The following is an 8,663-nucleotide window of genomic DNA, read 5'->3' on the forward strand; positions in this document are numbered from 1 at the left end:
AGTCCAAAACACAGTATTCCAGCAGTGGTCACAAGACTGCCAAATACAGACATAAAATAACCTCTGTCCTCCTACTCAAGATTTCCTCATTTATGCATCGCAGGATTGGCCACAGCACTAGAGTTCATGTTGAGTTCCAAATCTTTTTCAGTCACTGCTTTTCGAGACAGAGTCTTACATTCTTTGTTCCTAGAAGTACATATTTACATTTAGCCATATTTAAAGGCATATTGTTTGCTTGCTGAATCACTGATCTGTCCTCTTCATTATTTAACACTCGCCCAATTTTTGTGTCATCTGCCAACTTTTTCAGAGATGATTTTATGTTTTCTTCCAGGTCATTAATAAAAATGTTAAATAGCATAGAGCCAAGAACTGATCCCTGCGGGATCCCAGAAAAGCATACCTATTCAATAATGATTCCCCATTTACAATTCCATTTTGAGACCTATCAGTTAGCCAGTTTTTAATCCATTGAATGTGTACCATGTTAATTTGATATCTTTCTAGGTTTTTAAAATCAAAATGGCATGTGGTAGCAAGTCAAATGTCTTCTAGAAGTCTACATATATTACAGCAAGACTATTACCTTTATCAACCAAATTCAGAGGTTAACATTCCAGCGCCCCTCATATCACTTCCACATGCTCATTACTAGACATACCACAACCACTCTGAAGAGCAAAAACATGTAGTCTAATCTCCTACTTCAATTTTAAAAGAAATAAAAATTAGGATATAGTATGAGCTCCTGTAAGAATCTTGTAGTGTTTGACTGAAATGCCCTGCCCTGCTAGCAGGTGCTGACACTGTTGGGAAAGGATTAAGTTGGTCCTGCTGACTCATAGAGGGAATAAGGGAAATTGTCGTGATTCTCTGAGGAGGAAGTTCTAGAAGGTATGGGCTGAGCAGCCATTAGGGAGGAACCATAGGAGCAGCCAAGCCTGGGGAAAGGTTTGAGTTGACCTTTGTTATCTTAATGTTGTTTTGTTTGTCAGTCCCTACTCCAGGAAGGGGCTAACATTGGACTCTACCTACTGTGTTTGCAGGGCATTTGAGGACAAACACCTGCTCACAGTTCTTAATTAGCCAATTAATTCACCAATTACATTTCTGAAGCTTGGGTGCCCAAGCTCTTGGTAGGGTATCTGCAAAAGCTCTCCTCACATTCCTTGGCTAATTTAATGTCACTTTAAGCAACAACAATGCCTCATTATTTCTAGCTCATTTTCAAGAGCAGCAGGTGAAGACAAGTTTAGTGATCAAGCCAATTTGCTTTCTTTTTAAATTTGAAATTACTAAGGGGCACAGGGTAGTTGTGAAAATGAAGTAATTATAGTAGCAGTTGGAGAGAGTGAATCTCTGTAAACTGGGACAGATCCCCAGCTGGCATAAAGTAGCATAGTTCCACCGAAGTCAACCGAACGATAGCAATTTATACCAGCAGACAGTCTGGCCAAATGCTCCGTCAGAGCATAGTAGTCCTTACCTGCAGCAGTAATTGCTTCTGATCAGATATGTTAATCTTCCCAAGTTTACATGGGCCAGTGTCCACTGAGACCTTGAATGCGATCATTGCATTCATTGCACCCTAAACAGAATCTAAATCAAGTTTTAATTAGTCCATTGTGCTACTGCTAACCAAGGCCAACAAATAGTTGAGGTAGAACAGAGTCTGATCTAATTCCCACCTAAGTCAATGGGGGTCTTTCCAATGACTTCTGTGAGAGTTGGATTAGACCCTTAGTGCTATTGGTAGATAAAGAATGGATACACTTGTGCAAATAAGTGAATATTATTTGGAAAGTTTTTAACTGTTGTAATGGGTGTTTTCATAAACCGTTGCTAAGCACAATTGTCAGGAAGGTAATATTCTGGAAAGTGTTTGGATAGATGTTTTTACAGCAATACAATTTCCTACGGAACCAGTACTGAAACACTCATTTTGTTATGTTAATATGCAATTATCAGTTCCTGAACCTTTTTAACAGTGTACAAATGGAGTAAGATTTTTCAGGTGGATTTTTGGAGACAAACAACTATCAATAATATTTGAGTAACTATGAAAAGCACTGCAATTTCAGCCTGCCCTGATTTAGGGATCCCTACTCCATGGGGACAAAAAGAAAGAGTCACAGGTGAAAAACAATTTTGCCCTGTTCTTGTCAGTGCCAGTGAAGCCTACCAGTTGAAGGGGGAATTGGGAATCTGGACACCGGGATTCTATTTCTTGTTTTTATTATTGACTCATCATGTGCCTTTACTCAATCAGCTAACCCAGGGATTCTCACAACAATTTTTTTGGTGGCCTCAGAGTGCGGACACCAATTCTTGCTGGTGGCTGCTGTGACAATTTTAACTAAAATTCCTAACTAAGTTTAGGAAAGACAAAATATATGCCCATATACACATCCCAATCATTGCAATTTTTTTATGTTGGGATTTTTGGCAGACTGAATAATAAAAATAATGTACACTTTTCCCTATCCTTTACTGGACCTCAACAGAATAGAAACACAAATAAGGTGCTTTGCACGTTCTTGTCTTTTTTGTTGTTATTTATTTTGCTTTGTGGGTGCTTTATTTAAGAGTTGCTAGCTAGTAACTGCTGCTGTGAACAGTGATATTAACAAACATACAAATATCACTTTTCACAGCAGCAGACTTATTCAGCCCTGGCAAGCCCAGGGACAAAATAAGTCCTAGATGAGGGGCCAGGGAAGGCAGTGGAGTCCAGGGGGGAATGGATCGGGGTTGAGCCCAGGGCCAGAGCCTGTTGCCTGCCACCCCAGGGAAGGTGGGGAACTCACTAGCAGCCTGCTCCTTCAGCATTTGTGTCTCCAGAGGGGAGCAGAGCCCAACCCTCCCTGGCGGCCTTGGGGGAGGGCCACTGCTTTTCTCCTCTCCCCCATCACTACCCAGGAGGCTGTGGCCACAAGAAAAGCCCCTGGTGGCCACAAGTGGCCACGGTGGCCACATTTGAGAAATACTGAGCTAACCTCTCTGTTCCAGATCCTCAAAGGTATTCAGGTACTTGAAATCAATGGGCGATAGGTACCTAACTACCTTTGAGGATCTATGCCTCAGTTTTCCCATCAGGAAAATAGAGATAACTACCTACCTACCTCACCAGGGTATTGTGACGGTTACTCAGTAATGTTTTTAAAGGAGCTGTATGGTCAGTTATATTCAGTTAATTTTGAATGGGAGACATGAGCTCTAATCCTAGCTCTGCCACTGACTTTTGTGATGGTGGGATAATCATGCTCTGTGCCTCAGTTCCCTCCCCTTGTCTGTCTTGCCTGCTCAACTTATCACCACTATGGGGCAGGAACTGTCTCTCTCATTATGTGTTTACACAATGGGGGGCCTCAGTTTTAGTCAGGACCTTTACCGACTACTGTCATAGAAATAATAATAATAATGAAGCTAATGAATGCCACTTCAGTAGGACCTAGCTCAAAATCACCAACTCATTTGACAAAGGCTACTGAACAGCTGACAGCTCGGCATGCTTTTTGATCACTGTTGCTCCAGGGATGGATTTTAACTGGTAACTTTAGAAGAGAAAGGCTCTGCTACCTCTTCTAATCCCCTGGACCATTCAGCACCCAGGCCCCAAGAGTTGCAAATCTAACTTGATCAACGGAGGGATCGTCCTGTGACATTTTAAATTCCTCATGTATTCAAAGCTCCGCTCCCTAAAGACAGCTGCAGCCCAGGCAGTTTTATGATTTACAGTGGCTTTGACAGAGATGTGGGAAGGCAAAGGAGAGAAAGTGTCCAGAAGCTTGTCCCTGTCATAGTGCTCTGTTGAGCAGAGAATATTAACCATACTAAACTATAATTGATAGAAGCCTCTGGTATAAGGAGCATTTTGGATACTGGAACATCTCAGATACACCTCACGCTTAGCTGCCAGCAGTAGGATGCATGTCTAGTCATTGCAGTTTGTGTAGTACCCAGATAAGGACATAGTATTGTTACCAGATTTGTTCGTTACTTTGGGGTACACTCATTTATTAGGGTTACTCTTCGGGGGGGGGGGGGAGTTTCTCTAATTCTATCAATGTACTGCTTGGGGCACTTGTGTTCTCATACGGAGCTCTACTTCTGCAAGTTCCCTCCCAATGGAGCTATCCTGCAGGACCTCGGTTCCCCAGGGCTGGGTTTTTTCAGCCCCAGAATCTCTCTCTCTGTCTCTCTCTCACACACACACACCTCTCTGAGAGGACGAGATTAATCAGCACTCCCAAGCTGACCCCTTACATGTTGCTGGACTCAGTAGGGCTGGGTCGAGCAGCACTTTCAATTTGCCACCCTTATATGTCCCAGGTTCAGCACGTCTCTATCCCCACTTTCACGTTACAATTGTTCTGGTAGTAACCCACTTGATGAGCAAACTCTACAGGATTTTTGGGCGCTGGAGGGATCTTTAGTTTACGTACGAGGAGCGTTGCTGCAGAGCAAATGGAGAAGTCAAAAAACACCCACTGGGGGGTAGGGACGGGAGAGAGAGAGAGAAGCAACCAGCTTAACAATGAAAGTTATTTATTGCAAGGTAATAACCATACAAGGGGAGCCAAACAAACAAAATAGTGATAATGTTAAATCTAACAAATTTTATTATAAAAGTCAGGTTTAGAAAACTACTCAGTAACTCCTCACTTAAAGTCGTCCCGGTTAATGTTGTTTCATCGTTAGGTTGCTGATTAATTAGGAAACATGCTCATTTAAAGTTGTGCAATTCACCCTTATAACGTCATTTGGCAGCCATCTGCTTTTGCCACTGCTTGCAGAAAGAGCAGCCCGTTGGAGCTAATGGTGGGGGCTTGGAACCAGGGTGGACCGGCAGCCCCCCGTCAGCTCCCCTAAGTTCCCTGTGCGGCAGCCGCCCAGCAGGCTACCAATTGCTGGCAGTTCAGCTGTCCCTCCCCCCACTGCCATGTGCTGCTCCTGCCCTCTGCCTTGGAGCTGTTCCCAGGAGCCTCCTGCTTGCTGTATGGGGGTGAGGGGGAAGAGGGGTGCTGATGTCAGGGTGTTCCCCTCCCCCCCACTCCTGCCTCCCACTACTTTACCTGATTTCCAAGGAGCAGGGTGGGGGACACGACAGGGCTCAGGATGGAGGGAGCTTGCTGGCAGCAGCTGCTGTCTCAACTTGCTGATCTACTTAAAAAGGCAGTGTACTTAGAGTGGGATCAGCGTATTTAAAGGGGCAATGTGCATCTCTCTCTCACACACATGGTGTGTGTCTCTGTCTGCCATGCTGTCTCCCCTCCCTCCATTCCTGCTGTCTTGTAGAGTATGAGGCAACATTAACAATGTGTTAACCCCTGAGGGCTCAGCCGAGCGCTAGTTCATCATTTAGTAGTAAGGCATTCCCTGGGAAATATCCCTCCCTCTTCCACCCTCTGACTTCCCCACCTCAACCAAGCTTCACAATCATCATTGCTGTGTACAGTATTAAATTGTTTGTTTAAAACGTATACTGTGTATATGTGTGTATACATATATATAAAATATAGTCTTTTGTCTGGTGAAAATTTTCCCCCTTAAAGTAGCATTTTTCAGGAACATAACTACAACATTAAGTGAGGAGTTACTGTAACTGATCACACAAGTCAGGGTCAGAAGGCTAGAGAGAGAGAGAGAGAGTGCCCTGGGTTCTCACCATTCTATGAAGCTTGAACCAGTTGGGGGTCCCAGGTGGTGGTGGTAGCTGAGGGTCCGGAGTGCTGAAGACAGGCAGAGCCCCCAGCATGATCAGTCAGGAGAAGATGAAGTCCCAATGGAACTGCTGCAGATTTTGGATCCAGGCATCAAAGCACTTACTTGAGCGTGGGTAGGGGGTTTTGTAGGGAAAGAACAATGGTTCAAAGGAGAACACTAGATTTGTTTATGGGTAAACTGATGGCTCAAGGGAGTACACCAAAGTTGTTTTATTCAGGCTAGACAATAGGAACTGCTCATTCCTGGCTATGGGCAGTGTTTCTTCCAGGGAGCTCACAGTGCAATTAGGCAGCTTCAGTATTTTGGATACCAGTAAAGGATTTATTACTAGAACTGGTCTGATAACTACTGAGCTGGGTGTGTGCAGGCATGGGCTCATTAACATCTGGAGCAGAGATCCCCCATCATGCAGTGCTTCCCTGCTTTTCTGGTCCCAGAGTTCAATGCAGTTCTTGCCTTGGAATCTCTGTTCTCCATTCTGTATGCTAATGGGGATGCTTTCCTGTCCCACCTTCAATGCAAATGAGGCTAGGGGAGTTTCCTTTATCCTGTCACCCTCGTCGGGAGGGGTTTAGGTGTGTCTCCCACTGCCTTTTCATTGCTTTCTGTAAGTCTTTCTTCTGATCGGTTTTGGTTCAAGCAGAGGCTGGGGTGTGTGTGTGTCCGTCATGAGTCAGACAGACTGGATACTGCACCCTGGTTCTCCAAGAACACAGAGCTGATAGGTAACAATATAGAAACTATGACCTTTCTCTCTATAGTGCTGCTGCCCAGCATCAGAGAAGGAGTACAATGAACCATAGACTTATTTGCCACAGGGCCTCTAAGGACAGCTCTGAAGATCTGACCTTGTGGATGATTCTAAGAATCTTCACCTTTTATTTCCTTCCTGGACAACTGATTGAGCTTAACCACTATGAGCACTAAAAATAATTTGAGAAATCAATTTTGACCGACTATTCCTATTGCACACAGCAAACGGTATTATCTACAGCTGATCCTTCAAAGCCAGGAAAAGGGAGATTGTATTTTATCCCATGCATTCACAATTGATATTACCTTGTCTGTCAGTAAGAATGAAATTCATCCCTGGGCAGATGGCATGCACCAAACCTATACAACACTTGAGTCCCACTTAGGCTCTACTTTGAAGCCTTTAATGAAACTTATGTGGCACATAGACCTTGTCCAAGCTCTGTGCATAGGGGTGAGTTCCCACCAGTGGGGAGGACAATATTGTGCTTAAGGCACAAGAGTAGAGGCAGGTCACCTGGACTCTGTTCCTGGTTCTTCTGCTAATATGCTGTGTGATCTTGGAAAACTCACAATCTTTTTATAGCTTAGTTTCTATGTCTATAAGTGGAGGGAACACCTGCTTCATAGGGATGTTGTAAGGGTTAGTCCATCAATTAATATATGAAGAGTGCTCTGAGTCCCTTTGAAAGCACGTGCTACAGAAGTACAAAGTATTATTACTTATAAATCCAACATCATCACAGGTATTGCAGTAGAATACTCCTGGCAATTTAAAGACAAAGTCCCCCATCTGATCATAAGGTAGATGTTGACCCCCATCTTCACTCTTCCACTAATGCCAGCCTCAACTGCAGACCTGCCTGCATCTCCCTATAACACCATTGGGCTTTTTGCAATGCTTCCTCCACCTTCCCCATGTGAAAATCTCCCCATCAAAATTCATAAAAGCCAGCACCTTATCCCCTTTTAAATCCCTCCTTAAAATTGACCTTATCCATGATGCTTACCAATCACTGCCACCTGGCATTGGTCGGGCAAGTGGCAAGCCTTGACTTGTTCTTAAACTCTGGTCACTTTAGTATCACATCCTCCCACTGCACCACAACCCTGTTTGTCTGTTCCATCCAGCTGTTGCATCCTGTCTGCCATACAGATTGTGAGCCATCTGGGGCAAGGACTCTCTTGCTTGTTACTAGTTTGTACAATGACTACCACAAACTGATCTTAGAGGCCCAGATTCCTAAGCACTTATTGTAACAACAAATGATAAGACTAGGAAATTCTAGTGAAATTCTGGTGCATACTCTCTCAGTTATCTGGAAGCTGAATATGGCTGATATTTATAGGAGGAAGAAAATGAATTATTCAACTCATCTTCCCCATCCTCCCAAACCAGGGATGAGCAGTGTGGTCTTGTGGTTAGAAGTCAGGCTCCCGTGCTCCATTCTCTAGCCAGCTGGTGAAATTCCACTTTGGGGAATGCCAAGCCCTCTCTAAAATTCCCTTGACTGTTTCAATTGGAAAAGGGATTTTGCTTTGTGATGTCCCACTTCTGGTATGTATTTGTGCACTGCATGATATGGAAGTGTGAAAGCTTTGCACCATATTAATAAAGCTCTCATCAAAGAGCCAGCTTTGCTTTTAAGAAGTGAACAGGTGTACCAGGATTTTTGCCAGGGTCAGACTGTGCCCTGGGCTGTGTAACTGGCTAAAAAAGCAGAGATGAGACATTTGGGGCAGTTACAGGACCAGAAGGCAGGGTTCTCTGGAGTTCACTAGTGGGATATTGCGTCTCTCTTCAACTTTGATCATGTTCATGGGGAGAATTTCAACTGGATTTTCTTTATGACACTTCAGCAGCAGCACTGAAACCAGCACTGAAGAGCAACACCACCGTGCATGGTTATTCTCTCACATGGACAGGGCTTAGTTCACTACTGGCATCATTGGCTGCAACTCCATTGACTTCAGTGCATTTGCACCCCCTTATACTAATGGCAAATTCAGCCAGTACGGTCTAGCGAGGCTGTGTGCTGTTAAACAGCTGCCATGGTGTGTTCCAGAAGTGTATCTGAGGGCGGGTTGTCGCCTTAAGTAATTAACATTTACAGATACTTTGAGATCCTCAAATAAAAGGCAATACACAAGTGGAAAGAATGATTTTTACTGCCGCTGTA

Source organism: Malaclemys terrapin, chromosome 1 (genome assembly GCF_027887155.1).
Source record: "Malaclemys terrapin pileata isolate rMalTer1 chromosome 1, rMalTer1.hap1, whole genome shotgun sequence".
NCBI lineage: Eukaryota > Metazoa > Chordata > Testudines > Emydidae > Malaclemys > Malaclemys terrapin.